General features: G+C 37.4%; 1 protein-coding gene across 2 annotated transcripts in view; it reads right to left on the reverse strand.

Moving 5' to 3' along the window:
* The window catches only part of RORA (RAR related orphan receptor A), a 238,314-nt gene that overhangs the window by 121,588 nt on the left and 91,312 nt on the right, over positions 1-25,414 (reverse strand). The gene's annotated exons all lie outside the window — the stretch shown is intronic.

Consider the following 25,414-nt stretch of genomic DNA (forward strand, 5'->3'; position numbering starts at 1 on the left):
TGTTGAAGCCCTCTTTTATTTCCATAGTTAAAAATTTTCCCACACTCACATCAACTAGTGCACATCAACCTACCCAGACAGAACAGATTTGAGCAATACACCAATTCATTTGCTGTTATTAAGTTCAAGTAGTTCTTTGAATTCAAGCTGTGGCTTATGCTCATTAAAACCAAATAAACAACTCTCTCTATATAAGTATTATTTGCCATAATTCCAAGCCAGATGCAAGTATCTCCAAGCTGTTAAATATATAGTTTCTGAAGTAATAAAGATGTTTTAATGCTAGACAGGCATGTGGCAGTGATCATCGATAATGGCCCAGTGCCAGTGAAATTTGAGAGGCATTTTACAGAGAGCAACACAGTGAATAGAACTAGGCAAAATAAATCACAGCAAATAAAGATAAAATTAACTCTGTTAAATGTCATCTGAATTCATGCTTGAATATAAACAATATTGGCTCTGCTTTAGTAAATAACTGATGCTGTACTTGGACCTCTCAGTAGTTAAGTTTCACTCTCCTTGGGGGGAATGTTATGAGAAGGGAAAGAGGTTACTGGAAGTAGTACAAATATTTGAAACATTTCATTTGTGATTAGGCCTGTAATGAAACTTTGGAAACTGTTTTGCTTACTATTTATGAAAGAAAGACAGACCTGTATCTCCTTGGCTACCCTCCTACTTCTTTAACTGCCTCTTCCAAAAACAGATTACTATGGAAAAAATAGGCTTTTATTTCAGGCTTCTTTACTTTGTTATGGAACTTCTCAGGGAGACAAAAGTAGGTTATAATAACTCAACAAATGTAGATATGTTATTTGCAAATATAGAGCTAATTTCTAAAGTCAACAGTTTTCAAAGTAGCCATATTTTTGGCACACATATAAATCCATAGTGTCAACTCCAAATATTTAGATATCAAGTTTGACATAAATATCATGAAGGTATATTCTTTAAATTACATTTGCATTGCTATCTGGCTTTTGGTTTTCAATCATAAAGTTCCCCAAGTGTGAGGTTTGCAACCTTTCTTTCCTGCAAAAAGAGCAGATGAGAGTTTCCAGGCTTTGGGAAATGAAGTCCTGAGCAGTTCCACTGAATAATTCAGTAAATGGGAGACACTGGTAAGCAATTTACAAAAATATGAATACTAAAATTTGATTTTGAATGTACACTGACTTAAATCTGAAAGGTCTCAACCAAAATCTATACGCTCCTCATGCTGGGAATGAAGGTTCTAGTCTGAAACTGTAAAGCGAGATTAAACAGTAAGAACAAAAAGGAAAAAGCATAACAATAACAAACACATTAAGTTATGTAAGTAGCTATAACACAGTTCAAAGTCATCCTTTAAATTCGTATTTTGTAAGAGCCAGTTTTCTTGGATTTTCATTCCAATTAAATCCTTACTGGGGTGGCTGAGAGTAGAAAGACAGAAATGGGTGTCAAGGAGGTGAGAGTATTTTTTCGTGGATTAAGGAACAGCATCTCAGAGACTCCTCTAGTTCTTGGCTTTTACAGCATGGAGGGAATGCACTGAGCTAAGCACAGAAGGAAAGCAGGGAGGTTGCAGGCGGCAGGACCCTGGCTGCAGCTTTCCAGATAATGGTGGAGTGATTCTGAGAACAGACATGGCAAGCCTAGACCAGAATCAGCTTCTCTAATTTAGCTAGAGAGGCAAACAAAAGGAGCTTGAACTCCTGAAGTCAAGATATTGAAGAATATGATGGAACGGAAAGTCTATGTGTTATTATAGGAATGATAGTTCAGGGCAGGAATAGGGGCAGAGTGAAAAGAAGCAGAGAGAACCAAAGTATCCATGGTGAAGCCAGATAAATGCCATTTAAAATGCACTGTCAGTATCTGTGCTCTTTTGCTATATGCACTCCTCTTTCTAGGTCTTTCTAAAGGTCTGCCTTACCCTTTGAATTTGAAATTACAGCCCTCTCTAGGAACAGTTGTTCTCCCAAGGAAGAACATTTTTGCTGTTGTCTGATGTCCTGAGAGACCACGGAATAGCAGGCACCGCTCTTCACAGCCTCTTCCATCGGGACAAACTGTCCTACCATTTCCTTGGCAGAAGTCCTCCCCTCTGCCTTCGCCTCTCTGGCCAGCTCCTACAATCTGAAGCATGTTTTACTGAATGGGAAATGCAGAGTAAAGAAGCTTTAATCTGAACACCATTTGCAACTTGCTCTCCCAAAACTACTGCTAATAAATTGATACATCAGTGCTCTTTCAGCATTATAGGAGCCATACGTGTTCTTTTCTCAGAAAATAATGCTTTCTGTAAAATCGCTTTGAACAGAAAGTGCTTATGCTGTCACTTCTGATTACTCACAGCCTCTTCACAATGGGATTTGCCACAGCACAAAACAGACTTAGCCGTATTCGCTGACTGAGGGACTACTTCTCCCTGATATATGAAACAGTGATGGAAATATTAGTGCTTATATTTTTCTACTTGAATTTTTTTTTATATGAAAAGAGTGGTGATTTTTTCCAATCAAATGTTTCCATAACAATTACCGATTAGTATCTGATAAGGAGCTTTTAGCTTTTTACGCAGATATTTTTAGATAACCTTTTAAAACAACAACTTGGAGGTAGGGCTTGCTTGTGTCTTCTTCATAGTTACACTGGTAGTCGCAGTGAAACCAAAGTATTTTACTTTGAACTGGGGTTTCACAAAGACTAACTGCAGTTTGATGGAACCAGGATTAATTTTGCCAATGAGTTCAAGAGGACTAGACTTAAATTAATCAGAATTTTTTACTTATGTTTTAATTAGTAGTTTTTTTCTTTTAATTTGTGAGTTTTCAAGAAGCCTCCCCTTTCACATCAGTAATTATAAGCACCTAAGAGCTTGAGCAAAAACATACCAGAATATCCAAACAGTCACTCAGGTTAGATGCAGTACAACTACTGCTTTAAATACAAATATGAAATATGCAATGCATTCCTACATCGTTGCAATCTGGTTTAGTTTTAAGACAGGAGACTAAAGACTCTGATACTTTAAACATTCAAGAAATGCAACAATCTCCAAAAATAAGATGACTATGAAAAAATCAGTCTGAAAACTAGTTAATGTAAAAACTGGGAGTTGCATGAGCTTTGGCTTTCTTTTGGACAGTGCTAACTCCCACTTATATATAATTTTTGCATGCCTTTCTTTTGAGCCATATCCTATAAGTCTTACATGACAACTAGTCAATTCTTTTGAAATCAGCAGGATCTCTTGAGGACCAGCTTCTCACGTTCATAGATATTTCTGGGATTAGGCACAATTAACTTGGATTACTCACGTTCAGAGATATTTCTGGGACTGGACCACAGATCTATGTAGATTTGAATGGACACTATATAATAGAACCTAAATCTAACACACTACTGAAAGACAAAGTTTTATTTATTTTCTAATAAGTGGAGCACAGACAACATTCTGAGTCCTTTTAAAATGTTATCTAAGATAAAACATCATTTTTAGATCTTCTATATATGGGCTCACTTCAAAACGTGATATACTGGAGTAATATGCGGCTGCTTAGCATCATTAGCACTCTCCTAAACTGCCAGTTTTCCATTTTTTTAAAAACAAATAAAGAGATAAAGAAAGCAAGAAACAACCTTAGCTTCAGTGTTGTTAATACAGAAAGACTTCCTGACTTAACCAACTAGACTTCAAAGTAAAGCAAAGGAAATGTCATGAAAATACCACAATATATCACTGCCATGGTTATCAGTGAGTGAAAGTTTCAATATTACAGTTATCACAGAATTTATCACTTCAGCAGTGCAATTTGACATTCCTGATCAACACCAAATCTTAAACAAATTAACTTCTTAGACAGACTTTTGCTATGCAATGCTCTTTGCAACAGCAATTAATTTTTTTAAATTAAAAGAATTTATACAACATTCCCTTTCCCCCTCCCACTAACTATATGTAATTTGCCATGATGGGTGATATTTACAGAAATAGCTTTCTGTATGCAATGAACTTTGAAAAGACTATCTACCAACAGAGACAGGATATTCTTTTGCAAGCAGTTAGCCTGGCTGACCTTCACTAGCCAACTTCAAATAGAGATAACAATATCTTCAAGTACAAAAAGAGACTCACATATTTTATACATCATAAGCTATTTCTCACAGTCACCCATCCAAATAAAGAAGCATAATGAAACACTGCTTACTCTGTGAACCCAGATCCCTGCTGCTGTTGTACAGTTGTCAACTTTCCATATTTCAAGGGGAAAACATACTTTGATGTACAGAATGATAAGTAAAAAGTCCCCTGTCTGGCAGAATACATTACTCTGCAAAATATCAAAAGAGAACATTCTTGAGTGCAATTTTCTTAAACCACCAAGAAAGCTGCTCCACAGAAGTTTGTATGGATAAAGATGAGCATCACTGGCATCACTGTGCTTTCTTTTCTTTTATATAGTTTGTTTTGCTTTTTGTGCCAAAATCAGGTGTTTAGTATTGGTCTGATGATAGCATATGTATGTAGATGATATATGCATAGGATACTTCAATCGTGTGTGTGTCTCTGCGTGTAATTTTTTTTTTTTTTTAACATATTACCCCACCCTCCAAAGTCAGCAGAGTGGCTCTGGTATATTTTGGAAGTTAGCCATCTTATGGCAGATCGCAAATCTTTGGAAAAAATGTTAAAATTTTAAACTCTAAGACTTCTGCCTGACATATTGTGTAAATCAGAAAGAAAATGTATTACAAGCATGGATCCCACTGCATTTCATCCTGTCACTCCACTTCTTTTTTACTTTATCGCTACATAAACCTGGCAATTAAGGTGGAAGATTGTATGTAACACTGGGGCACTTGCATGGAATCTACTAAAGCAGAATAATAGATTTGAAAGTATTCAGACAAGAGTATATTCTTTTAGAAACTTTAACAATGGTTTATACTAAAGTTTATTAGGACTTCTGACTTGAGGGAAATTCGTGATCTTTGTAGGCGTTGTTTGTAGTGACCCAGGTAAAAGGGATATGCACTCAAGTATTGGAAATACAGCTTGAGTGAATTTAACCAAACAAAATAATGTTGCAAAACGGTGTCCTTGTCTCGGACAGAAAGCTGTTAATGATAATCAGTGCACATTACTGAAAGTATTCCAAGTAATTTTAGCATTTTGTTTCAAAAATTGTTAATGGACACTAATGCTTATTGTTCACTCAAAAGAGAAATAAATTCTGTGCTAGGGTAGCAAAGTTCAAGGACAATATACAGGAGGCACAGAAACATTAGGGATGTAAGAACAATGAAACATTCTATTAATATATAAAAAGCTTTTAAAAAACACTTAAATTATGATGATCATAAAAATATTTAATAATGTTCCAGTTTTCCCCAGGCTTGTTTACAGCTCTTGCTGCTAAGGAAAGAGCTCACTGTGCAAAACAGCAAGGGTTTTTCAGTCAGGTCTAGACCGTTCTTTTGTTATAAAGTCCACATGAATGTACCAAAAACTACGCTGAGTCCTAGACATCAAGACCGAGTTAAATGTTTCAGTCAACACTGATCAAAAAAATCTTGCTCTCCTAAAATTCACAGCTGCTTCTTATATCTTACTTCAATGAGCCTGTTTTCCAAAATTTTATTTTTGGGGTGTTAGTCCAGTCCTACTCCGAGAAGCATAAGGTGACCTCAGACTTTCAGCCTTTTTTCCTGGGCCTCATAGTTCTGAAGAAGAGCTTGGGAAACATTCTGTTTGTGGTGGTGCAGACTTGAGCTTGAAGCTACAGAAAATTTTCCACAACACTGTTTTTTCACTCCCCACTCTATCAGGCAAGGATGCAGGATATTTGAGAACAACAGATTAAAAAAAGCAAGGATTAAAAAAATTATCCTATTACCAAGATGGATGACCTTTTCAGCCATTGCAGCTCAGTCGGGTTTCCTGATTCTGATGTGCTGCATTTTACAGCTTTACTTTTCAGTCATTGACAGCCTCCCCCACCCAAAACTCCTTAAAATGGTAGCAACACCTGAGAAAATATTAATACAAATTACTGTAATTCTTTCAAAGCCACAGAGTATGCGTAAGAGAGAAAATAACACTATCATCAAATTAACTATCAAAATATTTGCCATCTGTAGAATCCTGAGATTAAAAAATTCCCTGTTCTGTCCAGATATCCCCAAATCAGAAATTAACAGGCTCCAGACTGAATTTAAATCTCTAATGCCAAAACTATTCCAAAAGAAACAAGCCTGAGTTCAGAGACAAATTCATGATTGAAGTGTAAGTGTTTAAGGCTGAGATAACAATACTGTTACACATGCGCTTACTGTCAGGTCAAAATTGAGATGCTAAACTCTCACCTACCATCAGTATTAACAAACCATTTTCCCCTAATATATCATTCTGGACAATTGGCCACATGCAACTCATTTCTTCAGATCTTCCTACAAAGGATCTGCTCCTGGCAGTATAGAAATCTTGGTTTAAAATTGGTTTGATGCTGCCTGACAAGTCACCTTTTTATGTTTTGACCCCTCACATACAAATGGTTGGTATCATTGCACAAATAGGTGATAGCATCCAACATCACTGATGCACAGAGAAGTGCTGATGTTTTGTTTCTGAACAGAGATTAAATACTGAACTCACTGCAGAAAATGATGACCAAAACTCTTAATTATAAAGATGTTGTTGCTTATTCACTTCTAAATTTTTGTACAATCTCATAGAAGGTCCCTCAGAGCTTTAACATTTCTTTGCTCCTCACCCACAAACACTGATGTGGATGAGGAGAAAAGAGATGAACAAACTTCACTAGATAACCTTTATGTTCTCATGCGACAAATGTCACTACAGAACATATGCCTACAGAGCAGGCTGAACATCCATTCTGCACTCGTGCCATATTTCACATATTAACAATCAAAGACAGTTCAGAACTATATACAGGAGAGTGTATATTCAGCAGGAATCTTTACAGGAAAACTTTGAATTAGTTTTGTTTAATGACTATTAATTACACAATTGACTGAGCAAATCACAAAGTAAAGATTCAAAAACAGCCTCACAGAGCAACACAATTGCATTGATGGAATCCAGCTGAATGTGCAGTTTCATAAATCCAAGCAAACCACTGCTGTTCTTGAAATAAACTACAAATTGTAAAGAAATCCAACACTTCTTTAAAACTGTCACAGACCTTATTAATACTGTACATTTTATTTAAACTGTGAGCCTTACTGCAAGTCATCTTTTTACCTAGCTTTAACAGTGACAGCAAAATATTGCCATAAGAATGGCAGACACCACTGCTGCGAGCTCACAGCGACCTGCAAGGCACACAGTGCCCTTCACCTGCAGGACCTGTCCTATTGGCACCCTAATGGCAACAATTCATTTAACTTGCACTGGATACCCAGGCAAGAAGCTCTGCAGTACGTGTGGTTTCCTGAGGGCAACCAGTCCTCACAGCTGGCCCTGCCTCTGCTCGATTCACCGGCTACAGTTCTGCTTTCTGCCTGCTTAGTGCGGTGACAGACAAAGGAGACACGGTCACATATGTGACCCATTAAACCACTAGCAGCAGTTGGGCAGTATGAGGATCAGCCAGACGGCACCATTCGGAACAGAAGCCCATGCAGGGGTGTCTGCAGGCACACACGCATGCCTGCTGCCTACCGGGAGCTCACATTACTGTGCAAGTTACAGCACTTCCTTCTGCCTCCATTTTGAACCATGTGATTACGTTTTACTTGGCTGCTCCCTCAGACCTATCATATAAAGCATCTTATCCCAAGAATATTTTAAAAGTAATTTCAAAGTAACATTCTGTTTAAACATGCTTTCTAAAGCAGCTCCCCATTCTTACACAAGTCTTGCAGACTGCCTTGGTCAAGACTATTGACAACTCTTAGCATTCAAATTATGAGTCAGGTGTCAAAGAGTTGATGGTATTTTCACAAAAGCCAGAAAATTACAGGAATAAAAATAAAAAATTGAGGGTGGGAGGTATTTGCCTGTATGCTAACTCAGGTTAACTATTTTCCATCATTTCTCCAGGAACATGGGCTCCAACTGTCCTTAGGGCAAAACTGAAATTCTCATGTATGGTTCCAGGAGCTGAGATACCAATATCAACTCTGCAATAAAATTACAAGGCTGCTGATTGCTCCAAATCTCACCTGAAGGCACTCCTTCAAGATAGGAGATAAAATAAGTCTCAATTTAGTCCCCAATTCTGCTCCTTCAGGTGGCTACAACTATGATGCGAACATTTCCATACGGGTTGCCAAAGGTCTTTCACATACATAAAACAAAACGAAATGAAACAAAAACAAACAACTATCAAATGTGTAGCTATAGTCACTGTTCCTTATATCCTGTGTGATACAAGTTCATTATTTAAGAATATTATATACTTAAATATATTTCATGATGATTTAGAATGTTCTGATGGATATTCTCATGTCAGGGAAGGAAAGAATGGATTTCTATTTTAGAATGCATTTTAATATATAATTTTATTTTCCTTATTCTATCCTACAATACATTACAATAAAATTTGTTGTATTTGAGAATATATCCATTTATCTTATATGCTCTCACTGACCCTCCAGGAGGCAACCAATGAAATCTTCTCAATATTTGTATGACCAGAAACAAAACTGTTCATGAGTTGTCCATGAATAGCACATTATCATAAAATATTGATCTATGAATACAGATTTCCTCTGGAATCTGTATGCATTCATAAAATACAATGAAAAAATGAAACAATTACTTAATTCATGAGTTAATGATCTACTAAGTTTTCTGAAACAATCTGCAGTGAATGGTGGTGCTGGAATGGGCTACTGTATACGTACTCTTTAAGATGAAAGCAAAATCCAAAATTCAATAGTAAATCAAAAAGGAAATCAAAAGGAAAGAAATGTTTTTGGACTTCAGGAACTTCCATTCTACATTTATACATCTATTCTCTTTATTGCAAGAGTTTAAATCAAACATTGCGTCCAAAATGCTTCATTAGTAAGGATGCTGCAACATGCCCTGCCAGTTAGTTACATCAACATATTGTCACTCTTTTTGGACTTAGTCAAATATCTTCACTTCTCTGTGACTTCAATGATATACATTTTAGCAGGACAAAAATTCATTACCAATTCAAATATCAGTCTTAACTGCTTGGTTCTCAAGAACAACCATGAGAGAAGACACGGAGTTCACAGAGAAGTTCTTTTCAAATAAGAGAAATTTACCTAATAAAAAGTAAATGCAACAGTTCTGATAATGCCTGTCTATGGGAAGTATAATGTGTACACTAGCCATTAAATCGGATAACCAACTACATTTTATTGATGTATTCAAAGCAGAATAATTCTCTTATGTGTCAGAATACAAATGCTACCTCTTTTTGCCCCTTGAAGCCAGTGGTTATTGCATATGCTAAACAACTTATGGCAAATGAGAGTCCTCCTGGAAATCCTGTATTAAAGCATTAGTATGCTCTTAATCCATGCCAAAATGTAATTTTAGATTCTGTAGAATTTAAACTGCTCAATAAAATGAGGACAACGAACAAACATTATCATTAATACTGTAAACATGCTAATGCCAATGAGAAGAGCACCTCGCTAGTAAGTTTTGGCTGTGCCCACTGCAATGCCTTTAAGTGGTTTCTGCCGTCCTCCGGCAAATCTTGCTTTGTCCATGGTGTGACGATGGACAGTTCCAACACAGAACAGATGCAGCCACAGACTACTCACATGTACGACTCTGGCAGCAACGGAAAGGAGCTGGTTAGGTTGAAAATTGGAATGAAAAGGGATATAGTTACCAAGTGACTAGAATTTGCTGTGTATTTTATCTGAAAGATGGCATTTTGACTAGCACAATATTTCCTGACGCAACACAGATATGGCTGCTGCACTGAACTGGGAGAAGCGTCGGGGGAAGGACACGATCAAGTGATTTATGAACCCAATTTGCTGCGACATACAAGCTGTCCTGGGATATCTCCCATCCAAATATAGCCACAATAAAGCCCAGGTTAGCTTCTGAGAACAAGCAGGGTTATCATATAAGGTGACATGCCTGCAAGCAACAAGCATTTTATTTTTGCCAACTCCTTCTGTCACTTATAATCAACATAAACAATTGCACTTTACTGAATAACTTCCGTAACTGACTTGTAATGCTTGCAAAAACATTTAAAAAGCATAAGAAACCTGTAATGTTTGCAAAGTTTTAAGAAATTTAGTGAAGAATACAACAACTATAGTCAGGAAAACCTGAAAATGTGAGGATTTATCCCACACCAAAAAGGAGACAACTCTACCATGGATATTTTGTGAGTTTTCCTTGGTGTTAGTGAGTTGGCTTTTTTTTACAGTGTTTTACATCATCAAGTCAGTGCTTATATATCCTCAAAAAAACAACTGTTAGTTTACAAAGAAAGAAAAAACCAAGTAGTTAGGTAACGACGAGTCATGTATTTGTACACTGGGTTGCCTGGCTTGTATCTTGAATAATCTAAATTCAAAAACTCTACAGGTGAGGATTTTCTTACTTTGTCTTTCACAACCAGTTCATGTCTTCATCAAGATGACTGAGATATCACACAATAAGCATTAGGACATGTCTAAGGACCAGAATTTTAACAATGTATATCATAATGTTTAATCAACAAATATTTTACAGCTGAAATTTGGGCCTGCATTCTAAAAGTAGTTCTTGCAATTATGTGCTAAGATCAGATGAAAAATCTTAATTTGGTATATTACAAGAACAGTCCCTAGATGAATATAAGATTCCCCCTTAAACATTTGTTTTGGATTTTGTGTCTTCTAAGGAAACAAATTATAATTTAAAATAAATGCATGAATTGGAAAAAAACCCCCAAATCTTTGCATCTGCAGCCAATAAATGTCTAAAAAATCCCAAAGAATTAAGAAAATGCTACGAAAATGAATCTAGACACACTATACACAACACGTACATAAATATGCAGGAAGTAATGTTTACTAAGGATTTTTCAAATCATCCTATAGTATTTAATAGATAATTGCACCCTAAACAAAGAACATTCAGTGCTGGTTTTTAGATTTCTATAGGATTTAAAATGACAGCTGTCTCACAAGGTAATTATTTCTCTACTGTGCAAGCCCTTTCAAAATCATGAAGGAAGTTTATTAGCCTGAATGAATTCCTTGGTTAACCCCACTGACTTTCATCTACTTATATCTTGGACGAGTCTGGCCTGTTGTGTATCAAATGGAGCCAGTCTTGGCTATCAAGTTCTTACCGTAACTGGAGGATTATTTTAAGCTTAATTGAAAGGTCATCAATATTTTTAATAAGAAGTATATTTTCTTTGCTCAATTGCTCTATTAAGTATTTATAAAGTAATATTTTTGATACAGAAAAAAAGATTTCTCATACATTACTTTATCTATCCCAACTGAATACTTTATCACTTTAATGTGCTTGTACATTTGCCTTTCATTATTCTTCTGAGATTGACTGTTGCAAAAATTATACTTTTTCAAGCAGTCTCCCATCATAGTAACTTCTTTTTTTATTTCAAAATACACTGAGGTTGAATCTCAACTTTTCATTGCTTTGCTCTCCTGAGGAAAAGAAATAGATTCTATTATGTCTTCTTCATCAGCTTTGAAGAATAAGGGGAAAAAAGGGAGAGGGAAGGATCTGTGCTAAAAGTTTATGCAAAAATTGAGACTTGAATATAGCACAAGTAGCACTTCGACACTTCAGACTCCTTCAGTGCCAAGACCCCTGGAGAGCTGAGTTTAAATCACTAAACTTATTTCAGGAAAGGGGAGAACACTCTGGAGAAAACTCTGTCAACTCCAGCAAAATTAATAAACTGGTTGCTACTGATGTGAACTACATTTTTTGACAGGAGTTTCACAAATTTCTAATTCCCTTTTAGCTAGCTTGTGAATACTGCACTTGTTGCTACTTTTTAACGATTATTTAATACTACCTTTTTAGCAATTGAAGTGATACAAATGGTAAGCTTCACTCACCTAGCATTTTCAGAGCCTTTGATAAGTGACAACAGAAAACTGCTATGACCTATCTGCATGTCTGTCAAAGAGGGCAGCCTATTCTTGCCTCCTTTAACATGTTCATGTACTAGAAAAAATGGTTAGTCCTCATTACATCTTTTTCACTGAAAGAGATCAGAATTAATAAGTTGAAACTGATCTCAAAAAAAAAATCCATAACACTATACATTTTTCACTAAAAACGGGAACCAGTTTCTTTTATATACTATGTATATAAACAGAATTAAATTAATTTTGATCTAACTCCATTCATTTAGCAGATTTACACCCTGAATTTGGCCAGACCCATACACCATTTTCAGAATTTTTCTTTTCTGCTTCTCATTAAAGGCCATTAGTGCTCTTTTTTTTTCTCATGTGTTTTGGAGGCCAGCTGTTTTGCAGTGCTCACTGCACTGCTGTGATGGTTGGGAATGACTGGTATAGTCAAAATATTTTTTTATTTTATGGTTTTATTTTAGTTGTGTAATTATAAAGCACAGCTATCATACAGATGTAATTTTCACTTACATTAAGGCTCTAGGAAGCCTGTAACTGTATTGCCAGGTTAGTATGCTCCCCATGATCCTGGATATATATATTCAGACATGGCTGTCTTGACCTACTGGCACTTTTCCAGTAAGTAGGAGAGATCTTCCCTTAAGAGATCAGAAGGGCTTCACTTAAAAAGCTCTAACCATAAACAGGAAAATATCTGTTGTGGACAAAGAGGGGGAGGGAAAGACCATGTTATGTTAATAAGTGTCCTAAAAATACTGTGTAGATATGTGCACTGTACACAGAAACTGTGATCACAACACAGGTATAGTCACCTGAATGGTACAGTTGGGACTGTGCACTTGTGCTTCCAGTCTTCCGGTAGCTCTGTTAACGGGCAGCTGCGTGCTCCTGTTCAGAGGATGTGACAGCAAGTCGGCGTATTGCATCAATCAGTCCCAACCTCCTCCTGCGACGCACGCAGGCTTCACAAGGAGATCTGTGGAACGTGACGTATACAGCAGCCTGCTGCCTACCAGCTCTCAGATCGTCCTGGCTGGATTAGTCTTGCAGGGGAGCCCATTCGCTCCTCCGGCTCGGAAAGGCTTCTTGTTTATTACATTGAACTTGATGAAGCGCAGCTGAGTACTTCAAACAAACCTTTACTGCTTTCAATACGTACAATCAACTTGGCACAGAAAAAAAACGAAGTCCATTTTAGATATAAGCCCCAAGCAAAAGTCCTGCTTTGAGCACGTTTCAAACTGACTTTAGTCATTTTTTTTTTCCTCTGCGCACTGAACTCATGTCACATACCTCTTCTTACGCACAAGCCTGTGGGAAGAGACCTGTCTCCTATGACTTCCGTGAGCTGATATGATTGACACAGCATGGTTGAACCTGCCAGGCAGAAGTTAGGTCATTAATACAGCAGCTCTATGAGCTGAAAAGGAACAGCTGTTCTGTGACTGAAAGTCTGCACTAAGACTTGAGAGATCTGTGTTCAGATTTTGGTTTTGCCATCAATTTCCTCCAAGACTGTGCAAAAAATCACTTGATTTCTATGTATTACAATTTCCTATCAGCAAAATGGGTAAATGAAGGCTGTTTTTTCCACCCTTTGCCTTGCCAATTCCGATGGCAAACTTTTTAAGATGGGACCTGATTCTTGAGCTATGTTTCAATCAGTTTCATTGAGCATGCTGATGCTTCCTAACAGTATTAAAAACATTCTGTATGGATCAAAATCACTGAGAATCATCACAATGTCAAGAATTATATTATGGGAAAAAAAGAAATTTGGTTAAAATAAATGATTTTGCAGTCTCTTCTGTGCTTTATAACACCATCCTCAACACCAATCAGAAACTGTGAACTATCTCCAAACACCTATAGCTGGAAAAGGGATTAGGATTTAATTCTTTCCTTAAACTTTCTGCTCCCTGAAGACAACAGTCCCCTCAGGAATCCAGAGAGCTTTTGCAAATGCTTGGAAGCAATAAGAAGCTGGGTAGCAGTAAAAAATGCCATGAAAATATCAAATAATCCCACATTAGTTATTCTCAGGGCTCCAGGGAAATTAAGCAAGGGGGGGAGAAAGGCATAACCTGAACTCCTTTACATACACAGCTCAAATTTACAGCATTAGCAATTGAAGTCCAAGACAAGAAAAATTGAGCACTGGTCTGTAAATTCATTCTAATGACATCACTGCCTGGATTATCCTTTGGGGGATGGCTTTTGTAGGGGTGGGAGGAGAAGGCAAGGGATTGAGGAAGGGAGATTTGATTATGCTGGAGCTATTTCGATTTGAGGATGCTCTTAACTGACAAAACAGAAAGCATCTTATCTGAAAAGGGATTTTGCTCAGCTGCTTTAAAAATCCTCCATACATACTGAAAGTCAGCACATTCCCTGCAGAATCACTTGGCTCAACAAACACTAGACATCCTCTGTACTATCTTAAAAATATATATTTCCATATCAAAATTTACTCCAGGCAAAAACATGACATGCAAGAGTTTGTCCTGAAGCAATTAAAAAAAAGTAAACTTTTGGTAAGTAAATTTAGTGCTGGCACAAGTTGCTGCATAGACAACACTGGATACCAAAGGGGTCTCTCTAATGCAACAAGCTGCAGCGGGGCAAACGTCTCTCCTCTGCTGCTCCTCCTAGTCTCACAGTGGCATGAATCAGGCCTAACAGAGGGGGCAAGAGGCAGCTTAGTTCTTCAGGCTCGTTCATCAAGAGACTTCTATATAAACTTACTGTTAAACACACAAGCAGTGTCACCGATTTAAAGAAAACCCTCATCCAAATGTTTGAAGTGCTTAAATGACCTTCTAAATTTTAAGCAGCAAATTACTGGTCTCTGCTGAAACTGCCAACGAGACTGGCAATTAAAGTCAACTAAAGCTTTGAATGAAGCTATTCAGATACACAGGTGAAAAACTGGTAGAAAAATGACGCCTGCTTTGGAGGATTTTTGGATTGCTCACACTAAAAACCTGAGTTTATGCAAAATGTCGCAAGGCAGCAATCAATTCCATCAAAGCTGTTCTTTTAGAAAATGATTTACAATAATCTTTATAGACTTTTTGTATAAGAAGTATTTATTACTTTTTTGAATTGAATTTATTATTGCACAGCACACACCCATGTAATTATTGCTAGACAACAGCAGTGACATCTATGGAATTATCCCCAAAAAGACAAAACACAAAAAGAAGGTCATTGGGGTGGGGGGAAGCTTTTGGTTTTAAAATACTGAAATTACAGATGATCATCTGTACAGGTGGACTAATATTCCTGTGCAGAATACAGGAAATTTAGGGACTAAAACATAAAGCAAGTCAGATTGGCTGAAACGTTATCCTTAGCTGGAGATCAAGGGAAGGATTGCCAGATTGCAGCCAAGAATGATTCAGCCAGATCCTTACAGCGGGGGGGGGCTGTCGTCATCGTTCCGGATCGGCCCATCAGCAGGGCAGATGAGCACCGCCGACCCACAGCCTGGAGCAGCTCCTCACAGCCTGTGAATCAGGTATGCTCATCTGCAGCAACTAATCCAGAGCTGCAACAGCCCAACCTTGGCACATAATGAACCGAACTGCTACTTAGAACACTTAACTTTAGGCATCTAATTAAGGTACCTAGAGCCTCTATAGCCTTACTTTTAGGGAATATAGTTAGATGCAGATAGAAAGTGTAAATGTTCCCTCTGGACATCAACTAATATATAATAGTCTAAGATCCTCTTTCCATTCTGTATCGGCTACCCAGAGAATTTAAGTTGACATCTACTGTGCATACTCATTATAACAAACCTAGCATTCTTCCTTCTTCCAAACTTGTCTCTTATCAGATTTGGTGCTAAATAATGAAATACATTTTTTTTTGGAACTGCTTTCAAAGACGACTTTATAGCTGAGGTATTCCAACGCTCTGTGCAGCCACCATGCACTCCTTATGTAAACAAAACTCCCATTAACTTCAACATGATCAGTACAGTATGGAATACTGTACCTTGAACTGCTGGGTAATAAGTATGTAATTTGGCATGTGCCTTAAGCCAAACAGCATGGTTTATCATGCTCGCTTTTGAGATAATACAGCCTGCCTCTAACAAACACTTCTGGGTAAATGTCTCTACTGGTTAATACATGTAACAAACTGAACAAAAACCTGTAAGCTGAGCTCCATTATAATGAAGAAATACTCACGCTCATTGTAGTTAACTTATATCAAGGTTATAACATGCATTAAAAATGATGAAATATCTCCAAGTGGCTCTTGCCTTCTACATATGAGAGTCTGTTACCTTAAAAATGACTTTTCAAGAGACATTACTATGCATCTGATCTCACCACAATGCAGCAAACTGAGCTGGGTTAGTTCGGCCTTCCGTTGTGATCCAAATAGTTATGCTCACCCAGGTATCCCCAGGAAGATATGCATCCAGTGGTCCATCCATCAAGCCTTAGAGTTGGAGGAACAGCTAACATATTACTGTTTTCTTATTTCTCTGAACTGTATACATTAAAGAATGAGAAAACTTGGAAAACTACTGCCTAAGTCACTACACATAAAAATAATGTATTATCTTGTGACATCAGTAGCATTGCATAAATGCAACTAAGAGTACTTCAATCAAAAGATAAGAAAAGGACACAGAAGAGAGAACTGAAGGAAGAAAAAAGGTAATTTGGGGGCATTTTGAAAGATAAGAATCAACTAATGTCTAATTAAAAGCACAGGAGACATCCTCCAAGCAGCTCCTCTGTTGTTCCCATAAAAGAATTCAATGTTTAGGTCCCCACATTTATTTGTGCACACAGGAAACAGATATTTGCATATGCAGCTAAATATGTACATGTGAATATCTGGATATGTATTTTCCCATACAGATGGGCAGTTTAGCCAATACATCTAAGGCAAGGATTTTGAATGTGTCCTTGCACCCAGCATTCAATCTCTGTCCCCTGTCTGCACTATAGGGATAATATTGCCTCACAGGGATTCTAAGAATAGGATAAGGATAAATAGGATTAAGTTTGAGAGGTGCTAATACATCAGAAAGCTCATATAAAAAACCTGATAGGTTCTTAACCAATATCATCAAAGTGTAATACTCAGTTATCCAAGAGATACTCAATGATAATATGGGGCCAGTTGGTTTAAATCAGTAATTGCTATTCACTGTTTTTTTTTTTTTTCATTTTCCAGTCAAACACCTGGTAAATATGATGAAAAATGGATGATATAGCAAAGCGGAGTTCACAAAACCCTCTTTAAAACCCTGAGATTTAAGTTTACCTGACTCTCTATTTCCTCACCTTTTCCTAACCTGAGTTGCCATGCTGAGCAGGGCTCAGACAAGGAAATTGTTATCTGTGGAAAGAGCCTCTTCTGGACGCACTGAAAATGTGCACTACTCATTACAAAAAATCATACAGGAGTTGTATAAATATTTACTGAGCTGAAAGAACATGTTGGCCAATGTTTTTCACAAATCAGTGAAAAGGAGTCTCTAATTAATGAAACCAAAGCTGTAGGGTTTTACTAGGCACTTAAGACCAGTTCTGGAAGCTGAACACAAATGCCAGAGTTCAAAGACTAGAGTCTATTAGGCCCAGCGCACTCTTGCGCTCAGCTGACTGCTTGCAAACTGTGAAGAGGATTAAGGTGGATGGGATCACTGCCAAGTTGAAGCTGTTAAATGACCGCATTACAGAAAAAGCTCCATTACTTACTGTTGTTGAATATCCTTTCTACAAAATTCTTAGCCACCAGAAAGATAAATAGGGAGGGGGGAAGTTACTTTTTCGGGGGAAATAAAAGGATGCACTTACTGTACTGAAAACAACAGGATCATAACTGCATGACCCACTGAATACAAGTAATAACTGGGAAAAAAGCCATAATTAATGGCCAAGTCTATGTGCATTCCATTAAGTGCAAACAGCTGTCAAAAACATCTTAATTTAAAGAGGTGCTAGATAGGGAATTATGGCTCTGTAAAAAGCTTCTTCCTTCTGCTGCTCCACAGAACTGGAACGTATCAAGGCTTTAAATTTTTAAACATGGCTTTCATGTTCTTTAGAGCACAAAAAAAAAAAAAAATCTCTGAAAAATCAGCTTGTTAAGAGATTCATCTAGCAGCTCCTACCTTTGTCTCTAGCTGGGATGCTTCCATTCACGGAAAAGAGATTGTTCTGCTTATTAAGGTTTTTAATACAGCAGCTTAACTATCTCATTTAGTGGGACACTCTTCCTCATTATATCTAGAGTATATACAAATCTTCATGATAAAATGTCACATTGCCTGCTAAATTGGGCAGACTTCAAGATCTGCCCATCCTTTTCCTACAAAACATAAGCAGTAACACCATTATCAAAATTAATGTCTGAAATATTTTAAAGTCATAAAGAAAGACCACTTCTCTTACAAAGGGTGGGGCAAGAGGAAATCTAGCTATGGAGAGCAACTCTATAGCTATGCCATAGCAAATTATTATCAAAGGAATAAAAGAATTTTGTGCATGCCCAAAATACATTCTCAAAATGGCAGTTCCCTGTTGTCTGTTCTTTGTACACAACATTTTCAAAATGAACAGATCCTAGCATTACTGTCTTCTCTAATAAGCAAAGTCACTTTATTTGCCACACCATATTTGAACATGTGGGGTTTTTTATTGCCTCCTCTTGCCAGTAAAGAATGACTAATAGCAGTAATTTGTAATTTCCCAGCTTTTGTGGTTACTGTTCTAAGCAGCCTTCCTTATCTTTTCAGAGTTTCATTTTGGGGAAAATCGTCTCTTATACAGTATTTTTTCCCATTTCGTGTCAAGTCAATGCCTTCCGGGTCCTAACTATGCCGTGCGTGAGAGTGCACCGACAGAGTGATTAAGACTCCTTTTGTTTTGATAACGTTGCAATAGCATAGCTATCAGACGTATTTTCTGCCTGTGTTGGTCAGGCAAAGCATGGTGGAATATAACTATTTGACTGACTTTCACACTCTGAGACTGAACCATGAAGACAGGTACTGACTACAGGAAACACTACTTTCCCCTCAGAAAGGCTTTTCTTTTCAAAAGCAAACACTCTGCAGAGTCCTTGCCAAAAGGAACACTTAGTATTCTTTTTCAGTCCTGGCATACATGAAATCCTTCCTTTTGGATACACAACAGGTGGCCGACTTTGGCCTTCGAAGACCCTTCTCCCGATCCTCATCTCCCTTCTAAGCTGTAACGAAGCTCCTCTGCTGCTTAAACATGGGAAAACAGGCAATACCGGTCACATGGAAACTCTGGGCCCACCTTGCTAAACTCAGGCCCTCTGCATAGACTACTGAAGATAATGAGACCTGTTCTCCTGCGAAATACTGACCCTTCTTTTAAATCAAGACTTAGGAGATGAACAACTAGGTATGCATTCCATCCTAATACTCCTCAATCCTCATAAAGCTCCACTACGTGTAGGTTGTTTAACAAACCCTCCAAACACAACACAGGAAAAACATCTGAGTTATACCGGTATATTAGAAAAGAATTGGAAAGCACAGAATTTAAAGAATATAGATTTTATCACCATTGCATTTTCACAGATCTCTCCATTTAAGTCCAGAATGTGTTGTTTTACAGGTTGTTTGTTTCACAAATGGCTGAATTAAAGAAAAAAAAACTGTTTTAAAATGGTTTAATTAGTTTTCTTCATGTGTATCTTTTCAAAGAATAGCAAAAGGCAAATTTCTTACTAATGCCAAACCTGGCAAAACATCAGACCATGCTCAGGATATGAGGCCTGAGAATGCAGTGCAGAAAGGCAAAAGCAGCTTGCAGAACTACACTGGCAGACTGTTCAGGTGGCTCTCTTACATCTGTATTTTCACATTAGATTCTCAGTCATCCACAGTACCACAGACTGCTGTTCAAGTCTTGATTCAGTTATCTGCATGTCAAACCCCAAAATTTAGGCACTGAAGATGACTGGCTTGAACTTAGTCCCTCCCACCCCTTTTCCAAGCAACGTGGATGCAATCCACATGGCAAGCTTTAACTCACGTTCAGCCTTGGCTAACGAAGACAACATAGGCATATCCTAGACCTAGCATTTAAGTCTGTCAGGTTTGGGATGATAACGTATATCTCTATTTGAGACCATGAAAACCTCTATCTGTTCACAATCTCCTGAGGAAATAAAGCACAGAATTCTAGTGACCAGAGTGTAAAAGGAACAAAGTCTTAAAATGCCAGGAATATCCACCATTTCTTTGTTTGCGGTAATAAAAAAGTAGAATTTAAGTAGTGCTTTTGTTTCCATATTTCCTTTTTTTGCTCATTTGTGTAGGTGTTTTTAATAAGTAGGAAAAACTGAACTGGCAATCACTCATATTGGAAGCAAGGAGAGAATACGGTAAAGTGGCAAGGGAGTTCTAGTCCCAAGAAACACGAGCTGCAAGCTCGGCATACACAGCTGTTTCATCTCAAAAGCAAGTTGCCAGCGTATTCCAGGAACAACATGCAGTTTGTTCCTCCTCCTTCCTTTCAGTTTCAAGAACATAATTCAAACTAACCAAACGTACTACATCACTCTGAGACAGAACCAGGGAGAGCGTAGGATGAGAGATGGGACTAAACCTGGACTGGAGCTGAGTAGTGACCTGTAACTTCATAGCTCAACTAGCTCTCACTGTGAAACGCTAATAGCAAGGTTTCATAGCCTGCCAATGCTATTGCCAAGCTACTAATTTTGAGCACTCCCCAGATCTCTGCTGAGATGCATCACTGGAAAACTTCCCAGCAGTCCTCCTACCTGGGCTTCCAGGTTTGACAGCCTGAAAAAGGTACAACCAACATCTGGTCTTTTCATTCTAAAACACTTCAAAATGAGTAAAGACACCCAAGAATGTTTTAAGTGCTGCATTCAATGACTTATACTGAATGTGTGTTGTCATTCTCACAGCAATGAAACAAAATATTTTATTGGCATGAAACCTGTAGGCTAAGGAAAAATGAAGCAATTTCTTTCTCCAAAAATGTTTCAAGTATCAAAAGTATCATAGAAGAATAACTTGCACCCAGCCTCATTCCGAAAGTATTAATTTGACTCCTGATACCTTTTGCAAAATACATTCAATATTTTTTTCCCAGCAGGAAAACATCTGTGCCATCTCTGTCTTCTACTAGGATTTCCTTCCTTAGAACCATTCAACAGTAACACCTTGCCTGATAGTACTTTTGTATCGATAATTTTTAAGAGCTGTTTCTTGCTAGTTCTTCTTGTTCAGATAAGCTTGCATCAGTTGCTTTGCACTGAGATAAAACAGGGAGCAATGATGTAGTCTTGTATCCAGCTCTCTAAACACAGAAAAAGATTGCAGCTTTTTAATAAACCAGGTTTCAATTTCCCCTTCTTGCTCCACCCTATCTTCTAATAACATATGACTTTCACGGTATCCATTTGGTATTTTTCTCTATGAGCAATGAAAAGCATACAGACCCTCGGCATCACTGAAAAAGACTGAACATAACAATGTCCCTACTTCAGAAAATAAAGAATCACTTTCATCATGCAGCATAACTCCAGGAATCCATTATGTACTGCATATGCAATTCCATGCTAACATTCATACTTGCTTAGTTAGGGCAAGCACTGCTTACTTAACTTTATTTAACTTAACTGCTTTTTTTTTTTTTTTTAACATTGAATTGTTTTTGTTCTCACTTTTTAAAATGTCAAAGGTATGGAAATTTTGACCAATATTTGACAAAAATCAAACAAAGTAGAAAATTCTTTTAAAAAGTTTTATCTAATTCTCTATACATTCTCTACCGATGCTAATTCATCTGTTTTAATGCCACCATATTAGCACTACTGCACTAAAATGCAATCCGTGTGACCACCTAAATGATGCTGCTTGGCAAAACAACTGCATAGAAATACAATGGAAACTGCCTCTACACAAAGGCTGCATCAAAATGTCTCAGTGAGAGTGTTAATACAGTCTGTGTTATAAAGAGAGTCTAAATATTTCATCTGTTTACAAATTTCCCATCAGTTGTAATACCCCATTTGGGATGCATTGAGAACTAATGTGATTCAGTTCACTTGCATTACTGGCAGAGCAGAAACCAATGACCTTTCCATTAAATATTAAAATGCTAATTATCCTAAAGGGAAAACTTAATGATATTAAGTGTTATCTTTTTAGCCATGCAAAGAGACTTAATGGAAAGATATGCACATGACGCTTTTGTTTGAAAGACTGGAGGGAGGAAGGGATACTGCCTGATAAGATAAGAACCTTGACTACACTTCACACTCACCCAGTTCAACATGTCTCACGAAAATCCCAGTGTAGACCAGGAAAGCAAGCCAGGATAATCATTACTGCAGCTTATTGGTTTCAAACAGGGTAATCTTAATCACAACACATTGTACTTTCCTCGCTTACACATTCTGGTTTGCACAGGAAGGTTATGACCAGTTCCTGGCCAAGTACAAACAAGGCCTCACTCTTCTTGCATGCCTGAAATTTAATGCAAGTTCAGTCAGGCTTGGAAAAATAGACAATGGTTAGTATTCTTAAACAATATTTCCAATGACCACAACTCTAGCTCAAAATTCGTGCCTCAAATGGACATGAATTTATAAACAGAGATGGATCTCTTTTCTCTAGGCTTTAGTAAAGGAATTAAACAAAAACATGCAAGAAGATGTACTTAGTTTAATTAACAGCCAGCATTCTGTATAAAAAAAAAAAAGATATTTTGAGGTGCCATCATAGGTTGGTTTTATGCTATACAGTGAGAATATTAAATGAAAGGCCCATCAGGAAGTTAACAATATCTGGTTGCCCAGGTACAAACAATGCTCCTTCTCGACATCAGTGAACTTATGAAGATTTTTAGCCCTAAGTGAAATACATAAAATAGCATGTTTGCTGGTTAGCAAAATACAATTTAGTGATACAGTTGGAGGGAAATTAAAAAGGCAATCATCTTTGTTGTTTATGGATCCAAAATAGACTGAAGTGTTTAGTCCTTAATCCCATATACTTCCTGAAAAAATCTCTGCCTATTGTTCCTAAGGGTATTCAAGAAAAAAAGGAATATTCCAAAAAACATATTAAGGGTAAGTGGCAATAGTCATTTATATTAAGCCCTAATGCTCAAAGGTAGACCACTCAAGCAGCCTTGAAAATATCAAAGATCCATTAGATCTTGCCAAGCTGTAAAATACATTCCAAGGAAGTTCTCTTTTCTCTCCTAGCTCACCCTCGTGCAGATCAGTTCCTGACAGACCCTGAGAGATTGCTTCAGGATAGGCAAAAAGATGCATTGCATAAAACTCTGGGGATACTAGAAAGTCCCTCTGCAGCAAGTGGAGCTCTAACTGCCTTCTGACTGCTCACAGAAAACAATTTCTAAGTGCTTGGTAAGCAAGAGGTTAACAGCCTATTTAAAAAAAAAAAAAAAAAAACACCTCTAACACAAAAATGTTATTTCAATTGTATTACATTTAGGAGCCCTGAGGGTCATGGGGTAGATAATCAAAAAAGGACAAGGAGGAAATTAAAAAAGGGAAGAAGGCAATCAAAAAGGGCATTTAGAAGGACCCATAATCCTCCATAGGAAGAATACTAATTATACTACTGCATCATCTTATAATTAACCCTGATCTAAAGGGTTTTTTTTTTTTTTCTGTAATAACTTTCACATGTACAATGATTTGATTGCTAAATCTTGCCAGTACTTCTTGAACTGCTATTTTAGTTTTGGTAGCTACTTTTTACATAGCAGTTTAACTCTCATTTCTGAAGAAATAAGGCAAAATATTTAGTTATTTGGATTGTTTTGTCACCTGCCATTCTGATTAGCATGCTGGTTTCCTTCTATTCTGTCTGGTGGGTAGTACACTTACTCTTCTCCTTTCCCCCAAAGTCTTTTATCTTCAGGAGCAAAATTAAACTCCCATATAAATCAGCGTGTTGTGCCCATTTTAGTTGTCAATCTTGGCCATAGGTCTTTATAATGACTTCCATCTGTATTTTATATTTTGTTTAATAAGTGTGGGATATTACTGTAGCTAGCACACTAAATTCTCAGCATACTTTCCTTCCACAGCAGACCCCTGCTTGGGCTCACCTACATTCTTGGGCAACTGGGCACACATTGCTATGATATTTCTAATGACTTTCAAATAAGTCTGAGCTTTTGTCAAGCTGTAGAAAATAAGTAAGCCCCAAGGGAAGGGGCTTTCTCTTGGATGAAGGCTACTCATTTATGAATGAAGTCAAAATTCCCAAACTAACCTGGGAGTTGACACATACAATGATTTCACAAGAAAACCTGGCAGGAAAAATTTATAGAAAGGAACTCCACAAGCAACCTGGTGGAATAAAAGGGACATAAAAAGGTCCATAAATAATCCTGTCTGATGTCTGTCTTCAAAGGAAGGCATCTACAGACTTGACATCAGGTTTTTTTGATCTTTTGGATTCATTCTAGCCATACACACTCTCTGCACTTATAAAAGCAGACTTGCTCCCCTCTTAGGTTCAGATGTATAAATAAGCATATAACAGCAAAAATTACTTTCTACCTGAGTTATCAGTGTGATATAAAGTTATCCTTTAGTTCCTACGCTTTCATGTATCCGTAAAAGACCTTGTTCATTAGTTCTTAATGGTAGGTAGATTCTCAGATAATTAATGTTTGCAGGGCATTATTTCCAAGTCAGGACTAATCCATGGATTGTCCTCTCTAAGGCTTCATCTAGAGTACGTGTGGTGGGAGAAAGCACATTTAAAAAAATATTTTAACAGTCACATTAATTTGGAAAGATAGGGCCTGAGGGTTTTGGCTTATATGGTAAGGGAAGCACCAGCCTCACAGAACTTGGAGAGCCAGCGCACTGTGGTCAGCAGCACGTACTCTCTGGACCAACACGGCACTCCTCCACAGTTCCAGCAGAAAACACGGAAAGCAATCTATGTGCTTGACATTAATTTCCCTCCAACTGACCAAGGCATTATTGCCACAGCAAGAATTTAACCCTGGTTAAATGGCAAAACCTGATCTTTACTTCAAAAGAGCAGACTTTAGTCCTGCATCAAGTAACTTTGTCTAGGCATGGTAATATTTTGCAAAGAGCAAATGCCAGGATTTCCTCTTGTATCAGTTAAGACATTCGAGTAAGAATTTGGGAAAGGGGAAATCTACTTGCATAGAAAATAAGGGAGAACAGAACATCCCAAAATATGAGTAGACCTGCCCCAAAATCTCAACCCATTATTTTTCCTTCTGGAACCCAATCTTAATCTAACTGCACATTCTCAATCAAT

This window comes from Apteryx rowi, unplaced genomic scaffold, assembly GCF_003343035.1.
Source record: "Apteryx rowi isolate R43461 unplaced genomic scaffold, aptRow1 scaffold_156, whole genome shotgun sequence".
Classification (NCBI taxonomy): domain Eukaryota; kingdom Metazoa; phylum Chordata; class Aves; order Apterygiformes; family Apterygidae; genus Apteryx; species Apteryx rowi.